Source organism: Neophocaena asiaeorientalis, unplaced genomic scaffold, assembly GCF_003031525.2.
Source record: "Neophocaena asiaeorientalis asiaeorientalis breed wild unplaced genomic scaffold, Neophocaena_asiaeorientalis_V1.1 scaffold7, whole genome shotgun sequence".
In the NCBI taxonomy this organism is placed as follows: Eukaryota; Metazoa; Chordata; class Mammalia; order Artiodactyla; family Phocoenidae; genus Neophocaena; species Neophocaena asiaeorientalis.
In genome coordinates this window covers 21,013,670-21,027,175 of record NW_020185337.1, presented here as the reverse complement: position 1 = coordinate 21,027,175, position 13,506 = coordinate 21,013,670, and the positions used below count along the sequence as shown (strand labels likewise).

At 35.6% G+C, this 13,506-nt stretch overlaps 1 pseudogene; it reads right to left on the bottom strand.

Moving 5' to 3' along the window:
• Positions 1-4,474: 4,474 nt before the first annotated feature.
• Positions 4,475-5,056, bottom strand: LOC112393795 (40S ribosomal protein S7 pseudogene; annotated as a pseudogene).
• Positions 5,057-13,506: the final 8,450 nt, after the last annotated feature.

Sequence of the window (13,506 nt, the reverse complement as noted above, 5' to 3'; positions counted from 1 at the left end):
CACAGACCTATGAGGGAGGGAGGCTGTTACTAGGGATCAGCTTCAGAATCCCTGTCACCCAATCTCCATCTCGTAACCAAATTCAGTACTGAGCTTCTGCTTCTTACTATGTTTAGAATCCAGTTCCCTCATACAAATATATATTTTTTCTTAGACGTGTTTGGCCTCTTGTGCCCTCTTATGCATTAAGGGTTATTGATTTGACATCCATCAAAAGACATGTCAGGAAGCAAAAAGATAGCATTAATTGAAGGCACACTCCTAGGTAGAGTGTGTACCCTCAATTTCCCCTCCTACTCAGCCCATAAGCCAAGCAGCTTTGCTCATCTACAAGTGAAATATGTATTTATAAAAATTCTTACTTACAAATAATAACTACGTGTCTGGTTGTAATTGTTTGCAATCATGGCCAGACAGTGGAAATAAAGAGACGGATAACCTGATTTTTAAAAAACAAAACGAAATAGGAGGAGTTTACAGTTGTAGAAGTGGTGGCTTGCCATTTGTTTATTCACAGTCATGGTAATGCAACAAAATTCGTTAGTCAGTGGACTGTTTAAGCCTGTGCCCCAAATAGTTGATGTCCTCTCAGAGGTCAGCAGACTAGTGTTCATCAAATTCATAGAAGAGTATAAGTTTACAAGCACAGATTTTGGAGTCACATAACTCGGCCAATAATTAGCTATATGATCTCAGCCTCTATAAATCTCAGTTTTCACATCTATAAAACCAGGATTATGTCTAACTCACAGACTTGCTGTGAAGATTAAATGTGTGTTAATGTGGGTCGAGTCCTCACTCAGAGACTGACACATGGTTAACCAATAAATGGTAGTAACTTTTATTACTTGTGAAATGAGTGATTGAGGTGACAAAAATGTTTAACTTGTAAATGTTGCTTTAACCTACTTGTCTTTGATCTGTAAACCTGCCAGAAACAGAGAATGAAAGAGAGCAAAGTTCATTTACCTGGATAATCAGCTAATGCTAATTAAGAATTGGCATATATACACTACCAAATGTAAAACAGATAGCTAGTGGGAAGCAGCTGCATAGCACAGGGAGATCAGCTCGGTGCTTTGTGTCCACCTAGAGGGGTGGGATAGGGAGGGTGGGAGGGAGACGCAAGAGGGAGGGGATATGGGGATATATGTATATGTATAGCTGATTCACTTTGTTAAAGCAGAAACTAACACACCATTGTAAAGCAGTTTTACTCCAATAAAGATGTTAAAAAAAAAAAAGAAGAATTGGCTATTCTTCTTACATTTGACTTACTTTTTTATCCTCATACTTTACCTTTTCATCTCAAAACATAATGAAAATGTTTCATCTGTATTGAGACCAAATTATATCTCTATTTATAAAGCAACCAGATAAACTATTTATTGTCATAATTACACTGTCTCTTATGGGACAATTTAGATCAGAAAGTAACTAAAGAACACCTCTAACTCCACAGGAAATGGACTTGTTGCAATTTGCTTCCTTGTCATAAAGGGCTCTGCTGTATCAGACATATGTACCTTCAAAAAAATGTACAGTAATCCACTTTAGACAGTGAGAAACCCACAAGACAGTCTTTCAGAGAGAAAAATTACATTTTATAGTTTATTGTTTTTGAGATTTTCAAAATATCATAAAGTATGTCAGAAGGAAAAAAAATGTTCTATACATTTATGCTAAATAACCATTAACTCGGAATATAGTGGGTGTACCCAGCTCTTCTTTTAAAGAGATGCATTACAGTTCCCTTTAATAAATCTTAATGCTCTGCAACTAGATTTAACTAGATGGAGTTTTCTGTCAGACCTTAATAAATGGGATTAGGACTGAAAAAATCTATGCATTTTCTAATTTATGACCTCATGCTTAGTATTTAAAAAAAAAGAAGGATAGTCGGTTGGAATGTTTCAAAAGGCTAACACATGCACCTCAGACACATCATAACTAGAGAGAGATTTCCCTTGTTTAGAGATTGTTAGGCTGGAGACAAAAAAAGTGGAATGTGGTTGTGAAAAGCTCAACTTGGGTTTATGACAAATAGAGGTGTGTTCACTATTTAAGATAAGCTCTTTCCTCCCTTCTACTAGTGACTTGTCAAAGGAGATGCATTAATTACAAACCAGAAAGATGCTCTTCCAGTGGCTTGGCGGAAGCCTTTGTTGTTCAGTAATTAGTCATAGGAAATAGTTGAAGGTGTTACTCTCATATGTGACTCTAAACATACGAATGTTGGGGGAGAACTAACTGAACTACTTATACATATACAAATAGTCAGGCTGGGTCTCTCTCTTCCTCCACGAAGTCAGAAGATTTAAAAGCATGACTGCAGCTGCCTAGTTTAGAATACCAAATACCTTTTGAAGGAACATGTCCACGTCCTTTGACTAAAGTCCACTTATCCATTTGGAGATGATCGTCCTACCATATGTCAGAATAAATCCAACTTCCTCCACCAGAAATGCCAAAATTCACCAAGAAGATGCAATTGAGCTTGAAATAATCACCTTTGAAGCATTAGGTGAGATGGTTAGTAGAGATATTTTCAAAAGTATCAAAATGGCAATTCCAGCCTGAACTAGCACGGTGGAATCATGCCAGAGAGGTATTGCTGTCTCAGTAGGTAGGAAGGTAGGAAGATTAAGATACCATCCTTACCCTCTATTCATTATTTAAACATAAAGTTCTGAACTACAGAGGAATGAAAGGAAAATGCAAATGCTGTAATATCACCAGTGTCTGTGTGAGGACTCATTCCCTGCCAATGAATTATGCCCAGATAATAATGATACACTTTATGAAAAAATTAGATTCTCCTCCATAAGAAGATTTGGATTCTTGTTGAAATCACTGAAAGGAAGGTTGATAACTATTTTATCTATTGTATTTAACATCACTTTTCTGTACAACTGTTCACAGTGATTTTTCCCTGTTGTAAAAGAATAATGTGTTTTTGTTCAAAATATATAGCACTTCCAGCTTCAAATAAGCCTGTTAGGGCCATGTTCCCGGTCATAATGAGTCATTGCTATCCAGATGGAATGGTCGGGTAACTGTTTCTCTTCCAGTTATTTCTCAATAACATGGTCTTAGAGTTTATTATAAAATACAGTGAAGAGATCAATAGAGAATGAATGAAAATTCATTTTATAAAATAACAACAATTTGCAGTTCAGAATGTGTCAAACTCAAGCACACACACACATACACACAAACACAGACTATATGTGGGATTCTAGTTCCTTAGACTGTAAGCTCTTTGATGACATAGGCTGCGTTTTAATTCACCATTAACTCTCCAGCATGTGTTTGGTATCTACTAGGTGCTTGATAATATCATGGACCATGTTAATTATCTGACCTCTAGAAAATGGTGAAAACATTTTGTCAGGTAAGGACAAATGAATGATTTTCTTCTAGGTTAATCTGGGATACTCCTTTTTGATTTTGATAAATCTATTTTGGGTGGCATACATTTTTCCGTAAAAATCTGCATTATCATATTGTCTATAGTTGCCAGTTGTTAATACCACAAACACAGAAATCCTCATGGACTGATTTCTAAGGAACTTCAGCCTTTGTTCAATAGGGTCTGTTGAACTGTCAGATGGACATGGACTCAGGGCTGACTACCTTTTGTGTTCTGTTGTCCAAGACTTTCTCTCCATTTGCATTCTTTACTAGTGATTGGCTCCTTTATTAGCAATAGGAAGAGAGTTTTGGATTGTTTGTTTGTTTTTGAAAGGCCTTCTGGGTAAGGGTTTAACCTAAAAATCAATTCTCGCATTGGACAGAGCAGAGACTTTATGAAACTTCTAGAGTAATACTGTTATATCTATTCCTTAGATGGCAGTATTTAAAAACAAAAACAGATTCAATAAAATCCCTATGAAAAGGTCAATGGTATTTTTCACAGAAATGGAAAAATAATAGAATTTGTATGGAACCACAAAAGACCTCAAATAGTCAACACAATTCAGAGAAAGAACAAAGCTGGAAGTATCATACCACAGATTTCAAGCTATACTACAAACCAATAGTAATAAAACAAGTATGGTATTGGCATAAAAATAAAAAACCACATACATCAATGGAACAGAATTCAGATCCATAAATAAACCCCTCAGATACAGAGTTAACTAATATTTGATGAGGGAGCCAAGAATACTCAGTGGGGAATTCATGATCTCTTCAATAAATGGTGTTGGGAAAACTGGATAATCACAGGCAAAAGAATAAAATTGGACCTCTATCTTACACCACTACATATATCAACTCAAAATAGATTAAATACTTAAATGTAAAACAAAAACTGTAAAAGTCCTAGATAAGAACATTGAGAAAAGTGGCCAAGATGGCAGAGCAGGAAGACCCTGAATTCACCTCCTTCCATAGGCACACAAAAATTACAACTATTTACAGAGCACCTTTTTTTTTTTTTTGTGAATGATATTTTATTTAGTTATTTTTTTTACAACTGAAACTCTGGGAAGTCAAAATTACCATCCTTGCTCGTGAGCTTCTTATAGACACCAGAAAACGTTTCAACTTTGTGTTCCACATTGTTCTTCAGTGCTTTATCCAAATGAACCTTTATGAGTCAGCTGCCATCCAGCTTCACGCAGATTCTCTTGCCCACAATCTCACTTGGGAAAACCAAGTCCTCCAGGATGGCATCATGCACAGCTGTCAGTGTGCTCCTGGGACGTTTTTGCTTATTTTTTGTATGGCTTTTTCAAGTTGGCTTAGACAGAATTCTCCTCTGAGCAATAAAGACAACGTGCTTCCCTCTGAACTTCTTCTCCAACTCACGCACTAGCTGAACCTGGATTTTCAGGAAAGATTTCAGTTGAGGAAAAAGAAAATAGATTATGATAGCTTTCCGACCACCACCAACTTCAATTTCCTTGGCTGCCATGATGTTCAGCTCCCGCAGCTGGGCCTTAAGGTCTGAGTTCATCTCCAGCTCCAGGAGGGCCTGGGAGATGCCTGACTTGAACTTATCTGGCTTCTCACCATTGGGCTTCACGATCTTTGTGCTGGAACTGAACATGGCCGGGACCTTGATGACGTGGCCAACATTCATTGCCACTGCTGACTCTAGTAGAGGCTAGTTTTCTGCTGGAAAGCTGGCAGAAAAGATCTTCTACAACTAAAGATATAAAGAAAGAACCACAAGGGGATGAGTAGGAGGAGTGGAGATGAGGTATAGTTAAGACCCATATGCCTAATAGGAAACCCACAAATGGGAGGATAATTACAATTGCAGAGGTTCTCCTCAAGGAGCGATGGGTCTGAGCTCCACATTGGGCTCCCCAGTGTAAAGGTCCTCACTGGGAATGTGAGCTCCCAGAACATTTGACTTTGAAGGCCAGCAGGGCTTACTTTCAGGAAACCCAGAGGGTGGGAAATAGAGGTTCCACTCTCACAAAAATCTCACATGCTTCAGGACCCAGGAAAGAAGCAGTAATTTGAAAGGAGCCTGGGTCAAACTCACTTGCTTATCTTGGAGAACCACCTGGACAAGCAGGAGGAAACTGGTGCTCACCATAGGGACACCAGAGGCTGGCAGCAGTCACTTTTGAGAGCTCATTCTACCATGTAGAGGGCACTCCTAGAGTATATAGCTCTAATAACCAGGTGGGAGTGTGCTGCTGAGACACATCGGACATCTCCTACAAAAGACCACTTCTCCAAGGTCAGGAAATGTAACCAACCTATCAAATAAATAAAAAAATTTTTCATTAGGCAAAATAAGGCAAGAGAGGACTATATTCCAAATGAGAGAACAAGATAAAACTGCAGAAGAAGAGCTAACTGAAATGGAGATAGGAAATCTACCAGATAAGAGTTCAAGGTAGTGATTGCAAAGATGCTCAAAGAACTCAAAAGAAGATTAGATGCTCAAAGAACTCAAAAGAAGATTAGATGAACAGAGTGAGAAGTTAGAAATGTTTAACAAAGAGTTAGAAAACATAAAGAAGAACCTAGCAGAGATAAAGAGTACAATAATTGAAATTAAAAATACACTAAAATAAATCAACAATCAACTATATGATACAGAAGAATGGATCAGCAAGCTGGAAGATAGGGTAGTGGAAATCACCAAAGCTGAAGAAAAACAGAAAAAAGAATAAAAAGAAATGTGGACAGTTTAAGAGAACTCTAGGACAACATCAAACACAACTTTTATTCACCTTATATGGGTCCCAGAGGAGAAGAGAGAAGTAAAAGGGGCAGAGAGGATATTTTAAGAGATAATAGGTGAAATATTACCTAACCTGGGAACGGAAACAGAAACCCAGGTTCAGGAGGTGCAGAGAATCCCACTCAGGATTAACCTAAAGAGGGCCACACTGGGACACATTGCAATTAAAATGGCAAAAATTGAAAATAAAGAGAGAATATTAAAAGCAGCAAGGGAAAATCAACACGTTATGTACAAGGAAACTTCCATAAGTCTATCAACTGACATTTCAGTAGAAACCCTGCAGGACAGAAGGGAAAGGCACAATATTTTTAAAGTGATGAAAGGGAAAAATCTACAACCAAAAATATTATACCAGGCAAGGCTTTTATTCAGATTTGATCTATAGTTCAAAAGTTTTACAGACAACTAAAAACTAAAAGAGTTTAACACCATCAAACCAGCTTTACAAGAAATGCTAAAAGGACATCTGTTATAGAAAAAGCATTTGATAAAATTCAACAACCATTCATGATAAAAAACCTTTATGACATTGTAAATTGACTATACTCCAATATATATATATATAAACTTATGAAAGTGGGTATAGAGGGAACATATCTCAACATAATAAAAGCTATTTATGACAAACCCACAGCCAATATAATACTAAATGGTAAAAAGCTGAAAGCCTTCTCACTAAAATCTGGAACAAGTCAAGGATGCCCACTCTCACCACTTTTATTCAGCACAGTATTCAAATCCCTAGCCACAGCAATCAGACAAGAAAAAGAAATAAAATGTATTCAAATTGTTAGGGAAAATGTAAAATTGTCATTATATGCAGATAACATGATACTATATAGAGAAAATCCTAAAAACTCCACACAAAAACTACTAGAACTGATAAACAAATTCAGCAAGGTAGCGGGATACAAGATTAACATACAGAAATCAGTTGCATTTCTTAACGCTAACAATGAAATATCAGAAATGCAATGTAAATAAAACAACCCCTTTTGAAATTTCATCCAAAGAAATAAATACTTAAGAATAAACCTCACTAAGGAGGTGAAAGATTTATATGCTGAGAACTACAAAACATTAATAAAAGAAACTGAAGATGATTAAAAGAAATGGAAAGATATCTCATGCTCTTGGATGGGAAGAATTAATATTGTTAAAATGGCAATACTACCCAAAGCAATCTACAGATTTAATGTGATCCTTCTCAAATTACCCATGACATATTTTCACAGAACTAGAACAAATAATCCTAAAATTTATATGGAACCATAAAAGACCCAGAATTGCCAAAGCGATCCTGAGGAAAAAGAACAAAGCAGAAGGCATAACCCTCCCAGATTTCAGACAAATCTACAGTAATCAAAACAGTGTGGAATTGGCACAAAGACATATGGATCAATGGAAGAGAATAGAGAGGCCAGAAATAAACCCACACTCTTACGGGCAATTAATCTTCAACAAAGGAGGTAAGAACATGTGATGAGGAAAAAACAGTCTCTTTAGCAAGTGGTGTTGGGAAACGTGGAGAGCCACATGCAAATCAATGAAGTTAGAACATACCCTCACACCAAAGAGAAAAATAAACTCAAAATGGCTTAAAGACTTAAATATAAGACATGACATCATTAAAATCCTAGAAAAGAACATAGGTAAAACACTCTATGACAAGAATAACACCAGTGTTTTCTTGGTTCAGTCTCCCAAGACTATAGAAATAAAAGCAAAAATAAACAAATGGGACATAATCAAACTTATAAGTTTTGAATAGCAAAGGAAACCATAAACAAAATGAAAAGATAACTTATGGACTGGGAGAAAATATTTGCAAATGATGTGACTGACAAGGGCTTAGCTCCAAAGTATGCAAACAGCTCATACAACTCAAAAACAAAAACAAAAACAAAAACAAAAAACAACCCAATAGAAAAATGGGGAGAAGACCTAAATAGACATTTCTCCAAAGAAGGCATACAGGTAACCAATAGGCACATGAAAAGATGATTATCATCACTAATTATTAAAGAAATGCAAATCAAAACTACAATGAGGTATCACCTCACATGGGTCAGAATGCACATCATCAGAAAGTCTACAAACAATAAATCTTGGAGAGGGTGTGGAGAAAAGCGAATCCTCCTACACTGTTGGTGGGAAAGTAAATTGGTATAACCACTATGGAGAACATTATGGAGGTTCCTTAAAAAGCTAAAAATAGAACTACCATGTGACACAGCAATCTCACTCCTGGGTATATACCCTAAGAAAAACATAATTCAAAAAGATACATGTACCAAAATGTTCATTGCAGCACTATTTACAATAGCCAGGGCATGGAAACAACCTAAATGTCCATCGACAGATGAATGGATAAGGAAGATGTGGCACATATATACAATGGAATATTAGCCGTTAAAGGAATGAAATTGAGTTATTTGTAATGAGGTGGATGGACCTAGAGTCTGTCATACAGAGTGAAGTAAGTCAGAAAGAGAAAAACAAATACCATATGATAATGCACATATATGGAATCTAAAAAATGGTACTGATGAACATAGTTGCAGGGCAGGAATAAAGATGCAGATGTAGAGAACAAACTTGAGGACACGGTGGGGATGGGAAAGCTGGGACGTAGTGAGAGAGTAACATTGACATATATACACTACCAAATGTAAAATGGATGGCTAGTGGGAAGCTGCTGCATAGCACATGGAGATCAGCTCAATGCTTTGTGACAACCTAGAGAGGTGGGATAGAGAGTGTGGGAGGGAGGCTCACGAGGGAGGGGATATGGGGATATATGTATACATATAGCTGATTCACTTTTTTGTACAGCAGAAACTAACACACAATTGTAAAGCAATTATACTCCAATAAAGATGTTAAAAAAAAATGAACTCATATCAAGTTTCTTTTCCAACCACAATGCTATTATACCAGATATCAACTACAAGAAAAAAATAAACTGCAACAAACTCAAAACATGTAGAGGATAAACAATATGTTGCTAATCAATTAATTGTGACTGAAGGAATAAAAGAAACAATAAAACAACTTGGAGACGAATGAAAATGAAAATGCAATGATCCTGAATCTAGGGGATTCAGCAAAAGCAGTTCTAAGAGGGAAGTTTATAGCAATACAATCCTACCTCAGGAGACAGAAAAATCTTAAGTAAACAATCTAATCTTATACCTAAAGAAACTAGAAAAATAAAGACAAACAAAACCCATAGTTAGTAGAAGGAAAGAAATAATTAAGATAGAGCAGACATAAATGAAATAGAGACTGAAAAATACAATAGAAAAGGTCAATGAGACTAAGAGCTGGTTCTCTGCAGAAAACAAAATCAATAAATCTTTAGCCAAACTGATCAAGAAAAAGATGGCCCAAATAAGCAAAATCAGAAATTAAAAAGTAATAGTTAAAAGTGCACGGAAATACAAAGGATCATTAAGAGATTACTATGAACAATTATACATCAATAAAATGGACAACCTAGAAGAAGTGGACAAATTCCTATAAATGTATAGTCTTTTTAGACTGAAACAGGAAGCAATAGAAACCTGAACAGATGAATTATCAGTGATAAAACTGCATCAGTTATTTAAAAATAATCCTAACAAAATTTCACAACCAGATTCTTTCACAGGTGAATTCTACCAAACATCTAGCGAAGAGTAAACACTTACCCCTCTCAAACTTATCCAAAAAATTGCAGAGGAAGGAATGCTTTCAAACTCATACTATGAGGCCAGCATCACCCTGATACCAAATCAGACACTCTTATAACAAACCAGACAGAGATATCACACACACACACAACTACAGGCCCAATCCCTGATGAACATAGATGCAAACATCCTCAAGAAAATATTAGCAAGCCAAATTCAAGAATACATTAAAAGGATCAGACAATGGATCAAGTAGGATTTATACCAGTGATTCAAGGATGGTTCAATATCTGTAAATCAATCAATGTGATATACCACATTAAAAATTTTCAATTGTTTTTCCAAACAAAAATCAGATGATCACCTTGAGAGATGTAGAAAAAGGTTTTAACAGAATACCACATCTAATTATGATTTAAAAAATGCAGTGGGAATAAATGGAACATTCCTTAACATAATAAGTGCCACATATGACAAGCCCACAGCTAACATCATACTCAACAGTGAAAGCTTGAAATCATTTCCTCTAGGATCAGGAACAAGACAAGGATGTCCACTCTCACCACTTTTATTCAACATACTTTTGGAAGTCTTAGCCACAGCAGTCAGATAAGAAAAAGAAATAAAAGGAGTCTAAATTGGAAAGGAAGAAGTAAAACCATCACTGTTTGCAGATGACATGATACTGTACATAGAAAATCCTAAAGATGCCACCAAAAAGTACCAGAACTCATAAATGAATTTGGAAATGTTTCAGGATGCAAAATTGATATATGGAAATCTGTTATCTTTCTATACACTAACAGTGAAGTATCAGAAAGAGAAGTTAAGAAAACCATCCCAATTATGATCACATCAAAAAGAATAAAATACTTAGGAATAAATTTAACTAAGGAGATAAAATACTTATACTTGGAAAACTATAAGATACTGATAAAAGAAATTGAAGATGACACAAACAGATGAAAAGATATACCATCCTCATGGTTTGGAAGAATTAATATTGTTAATGACCATACTACCCAAGGCAAACTACAGATTCAATGCAATCCCTATCAAAATACCAATGGCATTTTTCACAGAATTAGAGCAAATAATTCTAATATTTGTATGGAAACACAGAAGACCTCAAATAGCCAAACAATCTTGAGAAAGAAGAACAGAAATAGAGGAATCATATCACTTACTTTGGACTATACTACAAAGCTACAGTCATCAAAACAGTATGATATTGGCACAAAATCAGACACATAGATCAGCAGATCAGAATAGAGAGCCCAGAAATTAGCCCACACTAAAATGGCAATTAATTTATGACAAAGGAGGCAAGAACATACAGTCAGGATAAGACAGCCTCTTCAGTAAATGGTGTTGGGAAAATATAACAGCTACATGTAAAAGAATCAAACTGGACTACTTACTCACACATGCACAAAAATAAATCCAAAATGGATTGAAGACTTAAATATAAGACCTAAAGCCATAAAACTCCTAGAAGAAAACATAGGCTGTATGCTGTTTGACAACAGTCTTAGTAATATTTTTTGGATATGTCTCCTCAGGCGAGGCAAACAAAAACAAAGATAAATAAATGTGACTACATCAAGCTAAAAAGTTTTTGTACAGTGAAGGAAACTATCAACAAAATAAAAAGGCCACTTACTGAATGAGAGAAAATATTTGCAAAATATATATCTGATAAGGGGTTAATATCCAAAATATATAGTGAACTCACACAACTCAGCATCAAAAAAGAAACAACCCAATTTTTAAAAGGGCAGAGACTGGAATAGGCAGTGTTCCAAAGACATACAGATGGCCAACAGGCACAAAGATGCTCAGTATCACAATCATCAGGGAAATGCAAGCCAAAACCACAATGAGATATCACTTCACTCTTGTCAGAACGGCTATTACCAAAAAGACCACAAATAACAAGTTTTGTTAAGGCTGTGGAGAAGAGGGAATGCTTGTGGACTGTTAATGGGAATGTAAATTGGTGCAGCCACCATGAAAAACAGCACAGAGATTCCTCAAATAATTAAAAATAGGAACTACCATAAGATCCAACAATTTCACCCCTTGATATTTATCTGAAGAACACAAAAACACTAATTAGAAAATATATAAGCACCCCTATGTCCATTGCAGAAGTATTTACAATAGCCAAGACATGGAAGCAACTTAAGTGCCCACCATACGAGGAATGGATAAAGAAGATGTGGTATAGATATATACAATGGAATATTACTCAGCCATAAAAAGAATGAAAGCTTGCCATTTGTGAAAACATGGATGGAGCTAGAGGGTATTGTGCTAAGTGAAATATGTCAGATAGAGAAATATAAATAGTGTATTATTTCACTTATATGTGGACACTAAAAAATAAAACAAATTAACAAATATAACAAAACAGAAGCAGAGTTGTAGATATGGAGAAAAAAACAGGTGGTTGCCAGAGGGGAGAGGAGTGGGGAGAGCAAAGAAAGAGGTGAGAAAAATTGAGGCACAAACTTCTGGTTGTAAAATAAATGAGTCACTGGTACAAAATGTACAGTGTGGGGAATATAGTCGATAACTATGTAATATCTTTTATGGTGACATTGTAATGACTTTTCATGGTGATCGTTTTGAAATGTATAGAAATACAGAATTGTTATGCTGAGTGACAGGAACGTAGTCTTATAGGTCAATTATATTATTTCAAAAACATACAAACTAATAGAAAAAGAGATCATGTTCGTAGTTATCAGAGGCAGGGGATACGGAGAGGGAAAATTAGGTGAAGGTGGTCCAAAGGTACAAATGGCCAGTTTAAGATAAACAAGTACTAGGGATGTAATGGACAACATGATCAATGTAATTAACACTGATGTGCATTAAAAATATGAAAGTTGTTAAGAGAGTATGTCCTAAGGCTTCTCATTACGAGGAAAATTTTTTTCTCTTTCTTTATTCTGTATCTATATGAGATGATGGATGTTCACTAAACTTACTGTGGTAATCATTTCATGATATATAAGTCAACTCATCATGATATATAAGTCAAATCATTAAGTTTACACCTTAAACTTTTACAGTACGGTATGTGAATTATATCTCAATAAAATCAGAGGAAAAAGAAATAAGCTCCTTGGCAATTATTTTTTGGATTTGACATCAAAAGCAAAAGTAATGAAGGCAAAATTAAACAAGTGGGACTACATCAGACTAAAAAGCTTCTGTATAGCAAAAGGAGCAATCAACAAAATGACAAGGCAACATATAGAACAGGAGAAAATATTTACAAATCCTATATCTGACAAAGTGTTAATATCCAAAATGTATAAAGAACTCATACAACTTAATAAATGAAAAACAAACAACCCAATTAAAATATGGGCAGAATAACTAAATAGATATTTTTCAAAGAAGACATACAGATGACCAAAAGGTACACAAACAGGTGCTTGACATCACTAATCCTCAGGAAAATTCAAATCAAAATGGCAATGAGATATCACCTCACACCTGTTAGAATAGCTATTATCAAAAAGACAAGCAGTAACAAGTGTTGGGGAGAATATGGAGAAAAAGGAATCCTTGTCCCCTGTTAGTGGGAATGTAAATTGATACAGC